Raw genomic sequence first — 18297 nt, forward strand, 5'->3', positions numbered from 1 at the left:
CAGTCTAATGGCGTCTAATAATGACACAGATGAGTTTACATTGGAGTTAGTTGAAAGCATTAGTTGAAAGTATTATTCACAAGTGTGCCTTAGGAAGTGGTAACTCAGCATTTTCCTTGTTTCCAATCAAACTCCCCTGGAAAGTAAATTCTTGTGGAGGTGAAGCACATTTGTATGAAAAATGTGATACAAATGAACAGTTATTTTCTATGTAAACTTACAACTAAAGTAAATAAAAAAAGCCCAAACAACAGTCCCAAAGCATGCCTGTGCAAGTTTTTCTTAGAATCCAGCAAATTGATGTAAGCATGCATGTTGAATTCAGCAGTGAGCCTCCATTTAAACCAAATGAGGTTGGAACAGAGCCAAAAGCAGAATGATACAGGTGTTGTCATTGATGTCAGTGATGGAATTCAAATCATTCCCCAACCTTTGCATAAGATACAGATGAGTAAAGTGATCAATAGTTAGATTATTTCTTGTTGTTTGAAACATCTGTTGAGGTTTTTTTCCTTTTTTTTCCTTTTTTTTTTTTTTTGAATTCAAGGTAAGGGATTCATTAAAATTCCAGCCAGCAGTCCCAAAAAGTTATTCCAGTTTTGAAGGGAGAGTTGACCAGTATGGTTTTAATAACTACAGTGGCTCAACAATTACCAAGATGTTCGAGTTTGATGGCTGTATCCTTTTTCCCAGGGAGAGGAAATCATACTGCACCACTCTGACCTTGTGCAAAGTTATTGCAAGTTATTCCAACTTGATGTAATTCATGTACAATTTGTTTTTTTCTAAACTCTGTCTTTATACAGCTACACCTACACTTTCTTGCATATAGAAGCAGATAGCAGCTTTTAAGTGGGATGGAGAAAGAAAACAAAGGGAAAACATAAAGAGAACAACTGAAAGAAAAATATGATGTTATTTGTGAGCCTTCCTTTCTGTATCCCTGTTTATGCTTAAATCCATCGTTTTACTGTCACCTTTATGAATGGGCTTCTTCTGCTTGACCTCTACTCTTTCTTTCTCTCTTACTCTGTCTATCCTGGCCAGGTTTAGGTAGCAGACATCAAACTATGTAGGAATTATGTCACTTTGTGTGTCTATGTATACATGTAGTGTATGCGTTTAGATTTTAGTCTTCATTTGATGATTTTTTTCATTTGCTAGGCAAATAAAAACATGATTATTCATGTAGGAAGTGTTATTGTCTAAAATAGTAAAGTAACAAAGCATAGCAGTAGTGGTAGTAACAACCTGTAGTAGTAATAGTATTGGGTCCTGGGAATCAACATGCCATGTAGAATACTGGGTATTTGAGGGGCTGGTTTGCCATACTTGTTTGCTGCTGCTGACTGTTTACATAATGCAGAGGATAGAGGCACTATTTATACTTTTGGGTACACTAGACTACAGATTTTTGACTCATAATATACAGAGAATGATCAAAAGAGCAGGTAATATGATGCAACAAACTGGTGACACTGAAGAAGAGCAATGTTTACGTGAATTAGGAATTTTCATTAGTTGTAATGTCTATAACATTTTCTAGCTGATGCCCTTTGCCTTCTTTCATCCATTTAGTTTACATCAATCAGTTAAAGCTAATAACAGTGACCACAGGCACGGTCTAGTACAATTATCTAGCTGCCAACAAGTATCACTGTGATGTTACTTTATATGACAACACTTTCTCAAGCCCATTATGGTAGCAATTGTAATAAAAGTAATAACTGTAGTGGTAGAGGATAATTTCACAGTTTTACAAGGCTTCCATACTGTTCTGTTCAACTTCATTCAGACAAATCCAGGACTGACTCACAGTGTGAGTGTGCAATTACAGTAAATACAGTGGATAAAATGTACAGTTGTAACACATTTAACACTATCGTATAGAGGCAGCGGTATTCCTTCCTGCACCTATTCTTATTAACAAGGGCACTTACAATGACTCAAATTAAAACTCCCATTAATCCGTCAGTGTAATCCTTCCATTGCATGGAGCGGTCTATTCAGCCTGAGTGTGGATTAGAGAACACTGAGACCCTGTGTTGGTGGTCACTGGTGTATAACACCTCATAAAGATAATATGCTGTGTGTGTGTGTGTGAGCGTGTGTGTTTCCTGCTGTGCTGGTGGTCAGCATTGTATAGCACAGAAAGCATGTGTGTGTGTTGGGGGGTATGTTGTACATGTGGATAATGTGCTTCTTTTCTCCCTTTGTGGTTACCTGGTGAAGGGGAAAATCCCTGTGAGGTGGTCTTCTTGCAATGTGGACTACAGAGAAGGGGGCCTGTAACAGAGGAAACAGTGAATTAATAAAATAAGCCCCCAGAGTCGAACACTATTTCTAGTCAGAGGGCTCATAAATAGATGGAGGGGAGAGTCTGGCTGCATAAAGCCAAAGTGGGGGCCACAGATAAAATGTCACCATTTTCAGGTGGCTGTCCAGAGGTTTAAACTGGCGCTCTTCATTTAGTAAAACTGATGCATGCTGACAATACTTCATGTTATCCCTCAGTGAATCGGGTGGTCTCATTGAGATCTGGATCTCATTTTCAAAAAATAAAACAACATTGAAATATACATTCAACAACACACTTAAGCCATTGGTAATCAAAGTCTAAGACTGTAAAAAGGAATCACGCAAAGCAAATACAAATGTTGAATATGAGATTTCAACACGTTATTGAGAAGGAGAAGTGAAAATAGACAGCCTATTTCGACAGGCAAAAATGTGACAGGAGAGCTTCAGCAGGAGGATAGCAGCGGTTTCTTTACATGTGGCAGCAGGATTAGATGAGTGACCATTATACCCCCTTTTCCGCCAAATTTATTCTCTTGGTGTTCCCTGAAGTGACTGGCACATTGTCAACGTTCACTCCGAGTGCTTATTTTGAGTCCCAAATGCCCCAAATGAGCTGCCTCTTTGTGTCTGCATTCTCGCAACTCTGACTCCAAGTCAGCCTTTTTTCTGTCAAAGGAATTTAGTTTACAGGATACTTTTTGTCAATCACCCTCTCCCCAACTACTCATCACGTTGCTCACGTTGCGTCCTTTATTTGTATGTACAGTCTCTCTAAGTATCTATAAAATCCTAATTTCCAACCCCCACAGTGAAAGAGAGAATAAGTGCACCTCTTGACCCCACTGCATCTCATTCCCTGAGATCATTTGTTAAACGCAAATTGGAATTGGTGGGCAAAAACGCTGATGGCGAATGTGAAACTGAAACAGTAATAATAATAAACATTTATATCCCTCTGCTGCAGTATGAGAAAATCTATACTGTACAGCCTTCATACAATCATGAAAAGATATCGGTCAGAGATGCACGGCTGCACAGCTCTCACTGGAGCCTGGAATGAATGTATTCATCATGCACTGTTGTTGCATCCCAAATGGCGACAATCTTAAAAGGTGGTCCTAAACATAAAAACAGTTTATATTCATTTGAAGCGATGATGCATAGTGGTTTGTAGGTGTGCATCTACAAAGAGATGTACAGCATGTATATATTCATGGTTGACTTTTATAGCCATGAGAACGAGGCCCACTAGTCCACAGCAGCAAACAAGCAGATGTAATTCTGTTTCAGCACCGCCATGGGCTTATAGAACAGGAAAGCTGGAAGTTGATTGTTCACTCTAAACCATCCATCAAGTCAAGTATGCTCAGAACTTAACACTATGTATACTCATGATTTAGTCTGTAGTGGTCTAGTGATGAAATGCTCTTAGTCAGCAGATAATAACAAGGACAAGAATCTTGTTATTCAACCCTGTTTAAAAAAAAGTGAATTCTCACAAGTACACTTTCTTCTTCATGTTGTTTTCAAGCACATTTTATTGGACTATCATCATTTTATTAGACTAACATCTGTTTCCAACCTGACTTTTATGTCAGTATTACTAACCTCTTTATGATTAGGAAACGCAACGTTTTGCTGTTACTAAACTCCCACTTGCTTCCTAAACTGTTGTTGCATTCCTGAGATGTATTGCTTGTGGAGTGGGACCAACATCTTCCGATTAGATCAGCACTACTTGTGAGTCTTGTGTCATTTTCTCTGCTGCAGCCATTTATCCATTTTTGCAAGCCTACTGGAATGTTTTCCCAGCACACCAAACCAAATCATTTCCAGCAAATCTTGCTGTATTAATGCAGGATAGATGTACCATGGTCATGCTGTAAAAAACATGGGTGGCACGCACAAAGTGTCAGGTACAGTGCAGAACAAAAATCTCCTAATCCCCTAACTCTTTGCTATTCATTATTATTGGGCAGCCGTCCCAAATACATAAGGCCCCTACCCTGCTCAACCCAGTCTGCCAAGCTCCAACTCTGGGTTTGATGTTCCTCCAACATCCAACAGGCTATGATTATTTCATTCCTTTTTTAACATAACACATAAATTATTCAACCTTTGCTAGACCAGATTTGATTTTTTTGATTTAACAAAAATGACTGTGTGTGTGTATGCGTATGCGTCCACGCATCTAAGGGGAGACTGAATATAAAATCATCTGCAAAGATAATACCTCATGCCTTAGATGACTGATGGATGGTGAAGGGGTGGAGTAGAAGAAGAGAAAAAAATGCAAGTACTCTGGAATAAATGATGACTGCATTAGCATAGGATGGCAAATGCTCCTTTCACTCTGCAATAAATTGCCTCCCATCCTCAAGACAAACTGTCCACACAACAAGTGTACAACTGTGACAGTGGATAGTGTGTATATGTGTGTCTGTATGTGTGCTTGTGACTTTTCTTGCACAATTTCTGCTGGATTTCTAGACAATTACACTTTAGAGTGCAGCAATGCAGTAGCAGCACTGCAAAAAGCATTTAAAAAAGATTATTATACATTGACATAAATCCATTACCTCCAGGTTTTGCAACACAGCTAAGTGTTTTCAAATACCCATTGGGTAGCAATACTAAACTTTTACTGTATCAATGTGATGAAGTCCTAAAAGTTATAACTTAGTCCCTAAAGCATTTAATTGTTACATTAATTAGCTTGCGATGCACAAGCCTCTCATTAATTCATACCTTTACAAAAATGATTCCTTTATCCTTTGGCCTCATTTTCTCTCTCGTTACCCCTTTCTTTCTCTATGTCTCTCTCTCTCTCTCTCCCCTGCCATTTCTCTCCTCTCCTTACATCCTCATCTCTGCTAATGAGCCCACTTAAATCTATGCCAAAACACAAACAGCAAGAGGAGAAGAAATAGGTACAGTGCTTACTGGAAGCCCTGTTTGTTAAAGGATTCATCATGTGAGCTGTTTTCAATAAATAATAAATGCAAACGCTGACTTTTGTCTGCAGACGAGACTTCGGGACATGAATTATGTATTATTATTCCTGGATAGGGCAATACAGGGACAGCGTGGTAGTGTGTGTTGTGTGTTTGTGTGTATGTGTTGTAGATCCCTGGTACACACTGTGACTGCAGTTTCTGAGGCTTACAATCAAGGCACTTATGTGGACTCAACTCACTGTGATTACAAGTCTTAAGACATTGTTTTGTGTGCAAATACAACCAACGGTCCAAACTTTAAGCTCCTGGAAGCTCATTTTGACTCTGTATTCAAACTTAACTCAAAATGATGACAAGCTGCACTGTTAAAGTAATATTATCAGTTTATCTTATTCTAATCGAATCTCCATGATTGGTTGGATGATGGAGAGCAGGATATCCGTGTGTGTTTTCATGTACACTCACTTGTCCTGTGTGTGTGGGAGGTGTGTGAGGTGGCTCCACCAGCACATTTGTGTTTACAGTATTTTTCCATTTGATCTCTACTCTCTCCCTTCTCTCCTCTTTTCCCCTGCTTTTTCCTACTCTGCAATCATGACAACAACAAAGAAAGCTGCGTTCCCACTAACAGTGAAAAGGTTCCACTTGCAATGCTAAAATGTATGTGTTTTGTTTTTTTTTCTCTCTGCTTCTTGTCTGTTGTCACCAGGGAACATGAGTGAAAAACTTGATTGAAAATCAGGAAAAAAGGGAATAATTACAAAGAGGAGAAAAGGCACCCATCCACCCGCGACAGCAATCATCAGTGATCTCTGCTGTCATTTCACTCCACACTAAATAATTCATCAAAAGAAACAAAGGGGAAACAAATATGCAAATAAACCCCGAAAAGGCCAGTAACATCGGCCTACCGCCACATGGGAAGAATAGTAGTGGATTATTATCATGGCAGGTTATGACTGTGATGAATCTGAATTCCTCTTGTTTCATCTACCTTGACAGTACTGAAGTCACACATACACGCTGAAAAAAAAAATCTGGAGGGATTTGAGGGTTTGATTGAGGAGGAAAGGGAGGGTGGGAGGGATGGTGGGATTAAGGACAAGCGAATGGAAGGATTGAGGGAGGGGGAAGGAGAGGCAGGGAAGAGGGGTAGTCGACATTGGAGGGAAGAAGAAAGAGATTTGGTTGGGGAAGGGAGGAAAGGAGGGAGGGAAGCTTTTGAGGGTGTATTCGACAGTACTGTGAAAGGTAGCCATCAAGGGCTTTGATGAAAAGTGCAGGCCTTCTAAAGCTTAGGAGTGACAGCATATGATTTGGTCAAAGCATGACGCTTTTCAAAGGTAGACATTCTCACTCCCATTCATCTCTCTCGGGTTGAATATAACTTTTGGGCTGAGCTCTGGCAAAATTCCGAATTGGTTTGACAGATTGACTGCATGTGGTATTGTCCCTGTGACTTACAGACAGTAGGCTGACTGGAAATATAGACATCCTGAAATGAAGGGGATTACATGTAATGTTTCAACAAACTGCCCTAGATCAGCAGCTATGCAGAAAGACATATTTTTATTAAGAAAATGACATAAGATGTATAATTCTGTATGCCTAAAAGAAACCTCATTATATTTGCCCTTGATTCATTTATTCATACAAAAATGCTTAATAAAAGTATAACAGCTATGCATGGAATAATTTTTGAAGAAGCCCAAAAACCTATATGTTAAAACATGCAGTGACTATGACTTCTTCCAAAACCCATCTTAATTACATTTGTAGCAAGGAAATACTGGTGTTTTAAACATTTTACACACTGTGGGAGTCAGCTTTTTCATCCTTCATTATACACATAATTTATAGATGAAATATGTGTTTTTCTTTCATTAGGCAATACCTTAACATATGACCACTGCTGAGCCAATGGCCACATAGTCTTCTTGGAGTGATGCTTGAGGCTTATTAACAGTTTGGCTTGGTAACAGAAATATGGACAGGCTCTCTGAGCCAACAGTCGTTAAAATTAAGGGGTTTACAGTCCCAAGTCAGTGGTAACAGGTAACTGGCCTGTCAGATGATACTGGTGTGTCATTTACACACACACACACACACACACACACACACACACACAAATACATTATGTTGGAAATAGCGTGCAATTTAACACCTACGCAAACAGGCTCATGATACTGCTCTTTACATGTAAAAGCATGCATGCGCACAAAATTGAACATGCATGCCTCTGAGGCTCTTGTCTGATAATGGTGTCTAGTTTTATCTCTCACATAGTTACACACACACGCGCACACACACACACACACACACACACACACACACACACAGATAATAGTGTCTAATTTAGGTCCTCATATCTGCAGAGTTCTCCAGAGGACTAGACCTCATCAGGAATATATTGGTGACCTACATACTAGGAACACACAGACAGAGACACACACCAGTATAACTGCACATGCTTCTACACTGCAAGGCATCTGCAGTACATGTCTGCATGCAGACACAGGCACAGAAACATGCATGTACACCCTGAGTATAACTATGCAACTACACAATCAGATAGACATAGAAACACAGACATGTGGGAGTGTAAACATGTCTATATGCTGTATATATGTCTGTGTCCACCTACTCAAAAACAAACAAACAAAAAAAACCATATGCAGATATGCAGAAACAGATGCACTCCCACATCTACTTTGATTCTGAAAAACGAACTGAAAGGAAAAACATATTCATAATTCATATTGAAAGTCATGAAATGACTGACAGAAACGTTGTAGATCTAATATTCAGCTGGTGAAATAGAGGTCAGAAGCATATTAAAGCTTGGTGCTTTATTTATAGTACTGGTTTGGAAGGTTAAGTGCATAATTTATCATTGAAAGTTGAACCACTCTTTAACAACATGATGCTTTTGAAATGCTATATGAACAGACGCAGTGGCAGCCAAACAACAGCATTACTTTCAGGTAAGTGGTGTGGCAGCAGAGACTCATTTTGGCTGCTTGAACTGGCTCACAGACTTCACTTCATTTCTTTGATGGCCAGCATCAGTACATGATTATACTTACATTATCCAGAGTTCATCTGCCTTTATTTTACAATGTGTTGCAAGACTTACTCCTTTTAAAGCTTCACTGAAGGTAAGTAAAGACTGACTTGATACATGCTGCGATACGTAGAGTCACATGTTTTAGGATTCCCCAAGGAGCACCTTACCTGAATACTGTTTTGGGGTGGATTTCCACTTTAAGTGGTTGTGCTTTTCTGTGGAGAGTAGATCTGCCAATGATATGATACAGTAACTGCACCATGTTTCTGGTGGGGAGGACTGGAATCACTGTATCTATGCTGTATTATGCATTCTGTTGGCACTAGACAGACCTCCAGTCATCATTCATCATTCATGGGCATCGTCTGTCAGCTTTACAGTCTGCTAAATGGCTGGATGGACCTGACAGAGAGTGAGAGAGAGAAACAGAGAAAAACTAAACTAAACATATCAGACAGCCTGACTCATAGAGTTATCACCATTGCAAACACCTAGTCAGAGACACTGACCCAAGTGAAAGATAAAGACAGTGAGACAGAGAGAGTGAGGTGTGAGATGACATTAAAATGAGAGGACATAAAGGAAATTATTTTTTCTATATGGGTACTACTATTTTTTAATGACCCTGTGATATGAAGACTCAAACCATATTCAGTCTCAGGTTAAAGACAGGTTTAGAGTGCCTGCTGTAAGATATCTGCCAACGGATGGAGACATACTCAGACATTTATGGGTGAATGTCTGCTCAGCACCATGGTTATAAATGGCTAAAATAACCTGACTCATACAAAGTAGTGGTGGCTACATTTGAAGGAGAAGGAATTGAGGTTGGACCACAACTGATGCAGAAATAGGCATTTGAACCAGCATGGAAACACATTAACTATTTTCACATTTATGGGTGGTGAGAGGGACTCAGCTCAATGCCAAAGAGGACCTGACTCATGCATAGTAGTGTCTTTACTTAGCACCGCAGCTAAAATGTAATGGCGGCTCTTGGAGCTGGTGTTGGACCACAACTGATGGAGTACATCTATAGTGTCTTAACAATAAGTGACAGTAGATTGTGTTTTGATTTATATCTGCCAATAAAGACCAGCTAAGTGTAAATTGGGTATTGCATGACTAAGACAACGAAATATGATGGTTATGGAAAGATAGTAATTCCTTTATCTGATGTTAGACCATATCACACACGCAGCCTCCTCCGGAAAATTTTCACAAAACTAGTCTTTCATCTATGTCAACTGGTGCTGGGCCCATCTTATCTGGGGCCCACTTTGGGCAACTAAGTAGGTCCCATTTGGGTGAACCCAGGCTCTCTATGTGGGTCCTAGTTGGGTCACTGATGGGAAATCAGTGCATGGGCTCAGAATGGACAAAACAAACAGGATCCATTTGGGTTTAACAAATGGGTTAGACATATGCAAACACAATCAATCCCACACAGGCTAATTACATGGGTCTGAGGTAGTACACAAATAGGTCATTTGTATATGGATTCAGAATGGGGAAATACATATGGGGCCAAACAATATGGGTAAGGCATGGGCAAACACAGGCCGAACATAGGTGTCTGTCTGTATGGGTCCAAGGCTGGTCAGTAATGGGTGAGAGGATAAGAGGGATCAGGGTGGGCAGTGGGTTGGGACCCCTATGTGCCAACTGTATTGGTGACATATGGGCAAACACAGGTCGAACCCGGCTATAGCTTTTGTGTGGATCCGGGCAGGCGGTTTCAGAATGGTAAAAGCATATGGGGCCTATCATGGCAAACCATGTGGGTAAGACATGAGGAAACACATACAAAACATAGGTGGTCTCCTATATATGGGGGCAGGTGGGCTGTCTATATGGGTCCAAGATTGGTCACTAATGGGTAAGAGGATTATGGGGGCTCAGAGTGGGCAGTGGGTCTGGGATGCATGTAGGTCAACTGTATGGGTTACACTATAAGCAAACACAGGTCAAACAGAGGTGTAGTCGGCAAATGACCTGCATAGCACAGATGTCTTTTGGAGTCTGAAATTGGGCAAGAGACTGTTGCACAGTCATTGCTTAAATATCCCAAATGAGTTATGGTATTACCTTCATCATGTTCCTGCTCAATATTAATATGGTCAACAACAGATTATGGTATACAGTGGAACTTGCAAAACAACATTAGAGAAAATAAACAGAATTCAATATAGAACAATTACATTAACTACAGGAGCTATGAAGACCCACATGTGCATCACTAATGGAAATAGAGGACGTCCTGCTCAGTTTAAGGTATATCAAGTTGTCTGCTCATTAGGTCAGACTACAAGGGAGTGTGGATAGCCATCTAACAAAATCAGTTACATAAGTGTTGGGACTACTCCATGAATTCAAAAGAGTATGGGTGGAACATGGACAGATCAGTAGATCAGTTCAGACTTAAAGAGTTGGAGTGTAGTCCTGTAATAGCTACGAGCAATATCCTCCCCTGGATACTTCCAGTCCCCAAGTAAACATAGTGATACTGGAGAAAAAGAAAGAGTTCAATGATCAATAAAGTTTTGTGTGTTACAGCAAAATGTTTATCAGCTCCATATAGTTATATCAGAATGTATACAAATGGTTAAAAATATCCAGAAAATGGTCACTATGGAACAGGAAGAACGGGCTAACTATCTATCAAGTAGAGATGACTGAGATTGTAAAGGCTTTAAGATGGGTGGAAGAAATCAGACCCAAATAGCAACAGTCATATGCACCGATTCCATGGCAGAACTCCAGAGTTTTATATATGGTCAGTCGGTTAGGGAGGTTAGGCATTTCATTTCGGATGATGAAATAGCCAAAGTGTCGATGAAGAAAGGAATGTAAATTAGTATTTCTGTAGGGAAAATCCAAAATAAAGTCAGAACAGTTGAACAGGTGTCAAAAATGGGAGACAGAAGGGAAAGCAGAACACTATCATGGGATACAGAAAAGGATATCAAATCATTGCTTTATTATCAAGCCCTTGACAAGACTCCCTACCTCTGTGTTAGGTTATTGCAGGCTATGGATACTGTGCAACATATTTTTATATTAATAATAAAAAACAGGAAGACAGAATAATAAAGTGCAACTTCATTCATTTAGCGTATTGTGTTTTATGTTCGGTTTTATTTTTACAGTAGACTTTTCTTGTCAGTGGCATATTGGACAGGGATGGAGTGCAGCCTACTGAAATTACACCCAGTGGCCACTTTATTAGGAACAGTTGTGCATCTGAACACTAATGCAAATGTCTCATCAATCATGTGGCAGCAAGTCAATATGCAGGCACCGGTCTAGAGCCTCAGTTAATGTTCAGATCAAACATCAGAATTGGGAAGAAATATGATCTACTGTGGACTGGGTGCTGGTGTCAGAGGGGATGGTTTGAGTATTTTGGAAATGGTTGCTCTTGTGGCATTTTCACACTTAACAGTTTTTAGAGTACACAGAGAATATTGCAAAAAACATAAACAAACAAAAAAAAAAGTAAGCAGCAATTCTGTGAGGCAGAAGCACAAGCGATAAGAGCGATAAGATCGGCCTGGCTGGTTCAAGCTGACAGGAAGGTGACAGCAACTAAAATAGCCATACAGTGATGTGCACAAAAGCATCTCAGAACACAAAATGCATCAAATGGTGAGGATGATCGACTGCAACAACAGAATGTCTTTATACCACTGGAATAATTATAGACTTTTTAAATTATAGACTTTTACAGTTATAACTGTATTTCCTTACTCCTTAAAAGATTTAACATAGACGAATTAATATAAATTAATTAATATAATAAAAATGTTAATATTTTTCAAGACATAAAATGGAAACAGATTTTTACTTTAAATTTAATGATCTTTTTTTAAAACATACTTTGAGAGGATTGAATTTTAAAACTTTTTCCCTGTCAATTTTCTGTTCATTATTATTATTATTATTATTATTATTATTATTATTATTATCATAATTTATTTATTTTAGTTAGGATTTCCCCCCTCACCTATAACTGAGTGATTTCATAATGTCTGTATTTATCTGTAGAGACTCTGCCCTCTGCCTGTATTTTTTTATTATTTTGCTGTGTTTGGGACGCTTCTGGGTGTCAACCTTTGGGCAGTGGATGTGGAGCCCCCAGCCAATAGCAGTGCACAGGGTGTGAGTTCAAGACTTTTAGCATAGTGACCAGGTTAAACCACTGTCTCCCTCTCTCTCCTCTGCTCCACTCTGCTCTCTGTCTCTGTGTCATGAATGTATAAAGAGCTGCAGGTCTGTGTACCTGTTTGACCAAAGGCAGGGCTGAGATACACACACAGAGCAGACAGGCTACAGTGGTCAGGATGAAGTTCTGCATTCACACACAATCTAGCAATGCGGCACCTTCTTGCAGGGTTGTGCTGAGGTGTGGGCATGTTTATTTGTGCTTAAGAACGTAACTGCTGTGAAACAATCTGAAAATAACATTTTATTTCTCTGATTCACGGCTTTGTTCTCACCAGCACCCCACACTCTCTTCATTCACTCTCTAGCTCACTCGACCACAACTGCTCTCTCTCTCTCATAGGGTGACCAGATGAGAATGGATGAAATTCGGGACAGGGGAGTTGGGGGTGGGTGTAGTCATGTAGCCACAGTGGGCATGGCCTCCAGTACATAACATTAAGGGGCGACACTTCAATTCATGAAATACCCACAAAGGGTGAATGCACCCCAAACTGTGCTACCAAGCAAATAGTATCTCAGCACTCCTTCACTATTTACACGTATGTAAACTACATAATATCCATACATTTGGTGCAAACTTGGCTCCTTCCTATGCAAATGAGCCTCATTGCAAAAACAGCGAGTTTTATTAATGCAATGCGACATTAACACACACACACACACACACACACACACACACATACACACACACACACACACACATATTTCTATGTAAGCAGACAGCTACTTCTCAGTAGATCAGACGAAGCTGTCAGCTGTTGACTTGCAGCTATCATCCTAGTCTATCTTGAGAAGTTTCTCATCAGTGTGTTTAATGTTAAATGTGTAAAAAAGTGTTTTAAGTCATTTTTGTGACTTCTCCAATGATCTCAAATGCTAATACTTGGGTGTTGGGTGTTGAAACTTGTTCAGATTAATTTTGATCACCCTTATCCCATTTATAGACTTTATTTTATCATTAAAATATAACAATAACAATAAATATAATGAATGGTCACATTAAAAAAAAAAAAAATCAGACAGCATTTTGTGGAAGAGTCAAACGTTCAGTGTACAGTTTTAATAAACTTGGTACTGTTTTTCAATACACTCACTCTTAATTGTTGATTGTATACTGTTTTGTCTTCATAAAATGTAATTATCACTTATCTTTATTGCACCATTGGTTTTGGCCTTGGTGCCCTACATTTTGGCTGTGATGCCCCATTGAATTTGTATTTATCAAAGTCCAAAGTGGCCTTGCCCTAAAAATGACTTAATTCCAGGCCTGTGATATGTCATATTTCTTAAAGAGAGTTTGCCATAATATTTTCCCCCAGAGGGCGCAGGACGTTTCAGTTTAATTCAAACTGCTAATATGTATATTTGTTAACGTTTTGTCACCATTACAGAAACACTAGGTAAGTGAAGTACGATAAGCTTTTCTGACACTGACTGCTGTTAGTTATTGGTTTGATTAATGGTTTACAGTCTAATAATGTGTGTTTGTATTGATTACTGATGGTGCCTGATCAGGCAAATTATCTGCTAATTGTACTCAGTTTCTAACAGCAGTATGGAGTAAATGGTTGCCCTTTGTTTTTAAACTACTTTCCTAATTAAACATGATGTTCTTGATGGTGTTATTAATGACTCCTGATGAAACTTGAAAGCTCAGCATTCTTGTTGTTATTTAGCTTCCCTTTTGATAAGTCACATTAACATTTATTCACCCAGAAGCATCTAATATTTTTCTGTATAATATGACCCTCTCTTTCTGTCACCTGTATCTGCAGTGTATTTACTGGTTTTTCACACATGATTTCAGGCCAATTGGAGGAGTTAAACCTGTGACTTTCTGCCTTTGTATAATTATCCAGGCTGCTGCTGCTTCTACTGTATTTCATGCAGCTTGCAGGGTTTTCAAACAGAAATACTCCAACATCCAGCAGCTGAAAGTGATGTGACTCGACAGTGGTTGAAGGTGGTTTCTGTGGGCAGCTGTATAAACTGTGTAGCTGTTTTAAAGTTTTAAAGTTGTAAAAATACCTTGTTTTCCCACGCATTCATCCTGGAAAACTTGGAAATTTAAGGCTGTTTTCAAGTACAGGATGATCAAAAACATCAAAAAAAGAATATCCCTTATGGACAGTTTCAAAGAGTCAGGTGGATTTGTGACTCTGACTCTGACTTTGAGAAGCAGGCAAAAAGCCTATCAAAGCGACTCAAGGAAAAGTCTTACAAGCCACATATTATATCCACTGCTTTAGAAAAAGTCCAACATGTAAACCACAGCAATCTATTGCGCAAGTCCTACAAACGAGAGGGGAACTCCTCCAACTCATGTTTTGCCACTTGTTATAGCACTAAATCTCAGAAAATCGCACATATCATTCATTCCAATTGGGCTATCTTAAAAAGTCAATTTTCCCTTAACCACCAGTTATAACCTACAAACGAGCTCCTAATATAAAAGAAAAAAAGAGTACGTAAAGAGGACATGTGGCTAAAGAAACCCTCGGGTACTTTCAAAAGTTTTATTAAAACATGTAAGCACTGTTCAAATGTGATTCAAACAAAGACATTTACTGATTTGAAAACAGGAAGAAAGTACAATCAAAGAGACTTTGTTAACTGTAACACTACTTTTGTTGTATATCTTCTCACTTGCCCATGTAACTGTTTTTTATGGCACACACCAAAAGACACCTTAAGGACAGACTCTCAGAACACAAACACGCAATCAGAACGCAGAATGTGGACTACCCCATGGCCAAACACTTTCATTTCTTAGGCATTAAAACCTCTAGATCTTAAAAACATTAGTAATTCCCAAATATTACAAGATAGAGAAGGTCAAACTACAGGCCTTATTTTCATACAGATGCATTTGAATTCATGTCTATGGTCAAATAATTTAAGTAATTGATTATTTTTGGAAACGGATTGATTTGATTTATGTAATCTTAATGTTGGTTTGGTCATTTATTACTCATTTTTGTGCAGGATGCTTTTTGAGTACTTGAAGAGGCGTGCCATCATATGGCTTCTCATTGTGATCCAATTGCTGTCGCCCACCTGCATTCACTCTTTAATCAGGATTGGGTGACTCCCCCTGCCAAGTTTATAAAATGTCTGATTGTTGTTTGTTCACCTTTGTCCCCTGACGAAGACCTTTATGGTCAAAACTGGTCAGTTTTTATTGTAAGTAGCCATGTTGAATAAAGGCTTTTTAACTTAATTCTAGAGTTTATTATTCCTGCTCCACGCATGAATGCCTGAAGTTTGTTGAACCTTGAAGTTTGTTTTTCCTTCTACAGGATGATACCTTTTGGAATGTGATTGTCTTCACCGATATAATCTAAGAAACCTTAACCCAAAATATTTTCTATTTGTAAAAAAAGAAAAAAGAAAAAAAAAGTTGTTAAATGAAAATTTGTTAATAACAGGAACAGTCAGTGTGTAGTGTCTGTTCTTTCACTTCACTGCTACATTGTTCAACAGTTTTTCTTGTAGATTTTCACCAGGAGCAGGATGGGAAATAATCTCAAAAGGAATCTAGTTGTAGTCTTACAAATAGTGACCCTGCAAGATCCCCGGTCTTTGCAAAATCTTATAGTCTGTGACTAAAAACTCAGTGACTTATGACACATTGTCTTTAGATGTTAGAGGGTGCAGGGGAGGAGCAGCGATTTTAAAAGTGTGGGGGTTTTAGGGGTGGGACATGTGTACTGCAACCCCCCACTTTCAGCCCCCATTCCATTCTCCACAACATGCCAAATCAAAATTAATGCCATGCATTTCTACATTCATACAATTTTTTCTACTACTATAGTTGTAACCATTGCTTCAGCTTACTATAAAATAATTACTGAGACTATATAACTGTGACAACTCAGACAAATTTATTTAGGGTTTAGTTTACTACCTATATTCAATTATTTGTATGAATTGCTGTACTGGAGCATAGCTATCCATATCAAACTTCAGATAATCACAGATTATCCTTATCCTACTTCCTTACATACCTTATAGACAAACGTACACTTCCATTAAGATGAAATGGATAGGCATAGAAAACAAATTAAACCCTGGTTTGGCATCTTCAAATAATTGATTTAATAACATTAATAATTACAGGTTCAAACTGGAAATGTATTAGCCACAGCCGCCTGTGTGTCATGTTAACATAGTGGTATGTCTGAGAGTGACAGAAGCATTTATCATCTTATTTGAAAATTGTTCAAATTCTTTTATTCTGGTCAATGGGGTGTGTAGCATAGACCAGGGGTGCCATAGTTGTGCCATAGTGGCATTAGTATTTACAATACTAGATGTAGCAGAAGGGTTTTAATTATACTCATCACTGTGAATATGTACATCTAGGTCCAGTGTAAAACCCATGTGTGTGCAATCTGCATGGGGCAAACATGGAACCAATGGGGCTCAGATGGGTCTTATGCATATTGCCTTGCCCTTACATCCAATGTAATTCTGCTTGAAATCCATGTGGGTAATTGACATGGCCCCATTATGGAACCCGTGGACAAACCCACTTGCAACCCAGATTTCAGCCCATGTAGTTCCCATTCAGCATCCACATAAAGTTTGAAGTTGGGACCCTGATAGGTCTTGCATATGTTGTCTAATTGGGCCCCACCTTGCACTCAGTGCAATCCTGCATGAAACCCATGTGGGCAATTGGCATGGGGCTGACATGGAACCCTTGGATAAACCCACCTACAACCCATATTCTAGCCCATGTAGTCCCAATGTAGTACTCACACAGAGCTTAAGTCTTGCGTATGTTGCCCAGTTGGGCCCCACCTAATACCCAGTATAATCCTGCATGAAACCCACATGAGCAATTGGCATGGGGCCAACGTGGAACCTGTGGACAAACCCACTTGCAACTCATATTTCAGCCCATGTAGTCCCCATGTAGTATCCACACAGAACTTAAATCTGGGACCGAGATGAGTTTTGCATACGTTGTCCTGTTGGGGCCCACCTAACACCGAATGTAATCCTGCATGAAATCCATATGGGAAATTAACACGGGACCGTTATGGAACCTGTGGACAAGCCCATATAAGGCCCATTTTTCGGCCCATATATTACCCACATGGCCCCACATACAAATGTTGGCTTACTATGATCACAAAGTTTTGAAAAGTTACTCCAGGCTTCACCACCTTGCCAGAAAATGACAAGCTTCCTTTCTTGTTGGGGTAACAAAGAAGTATTACAGGGCAGAGACTCATATACCCCTTCAGGGTGAATTGTAATAACTTTGGTAATCCCCTAATTTTTCATGTAGCCACATTACCAGGCAAAATTTTAATTTGTCCTATAGTTATAACCAAATACCTGAAAAATGAATGATTTTCCATAACAACCCGCTTTGCTTTGTGTTTATTTACCAGTTAGGAAGTTTTAGACATCATTATATCTGCTAAATACTAGCATGATAGCGTTGTTATTGCATGCATATCAGGCATATTAGGTGGTGCTTTGAGCTAAATAGCATAGCTTTAACTGAGCACCTTGCAGAGCAGCTAATGTAGCTATAGACTCTTAATGTTGTTTCCATTTCCATGTCTATTTCAAGGCAATCAATTTCTAACAGTTTGAAATTTGGCTGTTAACTGTCAGATCAAAATTTCATCCAGTTTTTAACCAATTAGGTCCACGTGTAAACTTATCTGGATACACTCGAATAAACATTCATTTATTTTTTGAGGATTCAGGTATTCTTCAAAAATC

At 39.0% G+C, this 18297-nt stretch overlaps 1 long non-coding RNA gene across 3 annotated transcripts in view; it reads right to left on the reverse strand.

The window, feature by feature from the left end:
* The window catches only part of LOC122987892, a 113613-nt gene that overhangs the window by 22733 nt on the left and 72583 nt on the right, over positions 1-18297 (reverse strand). For 2 of the 3 annotated variants that reach the window (XR_006404652.1, XR_006404654.1), the window contains one exon: positions 2224-2286. This is a non-coding gene — a long non-coding RNA (uncharacterized LOC122987892). Of the gene's footprint in view, positions 1-2223; positions 2287-8492; positions 8728-18297 lie in introns of all 3 variants that reach the window. The other variant, XR_006404653.1, reaches the window with a different exon arrangement.

The sequence above is a fragment of the Thunnus albacares genome, chromosome 8 (assembly GCF_914725855.1).
Source record: "Thunnus albacares chromosome 8, fThuAlb1.1, whole genome shotgun sequence".
Taxonomy (NCBI): Eukaryota; Metazoa; Chordata; class Actinopteri; order Scombriformes; family Scombridae; genus Thunnus; species Thunnus albacares.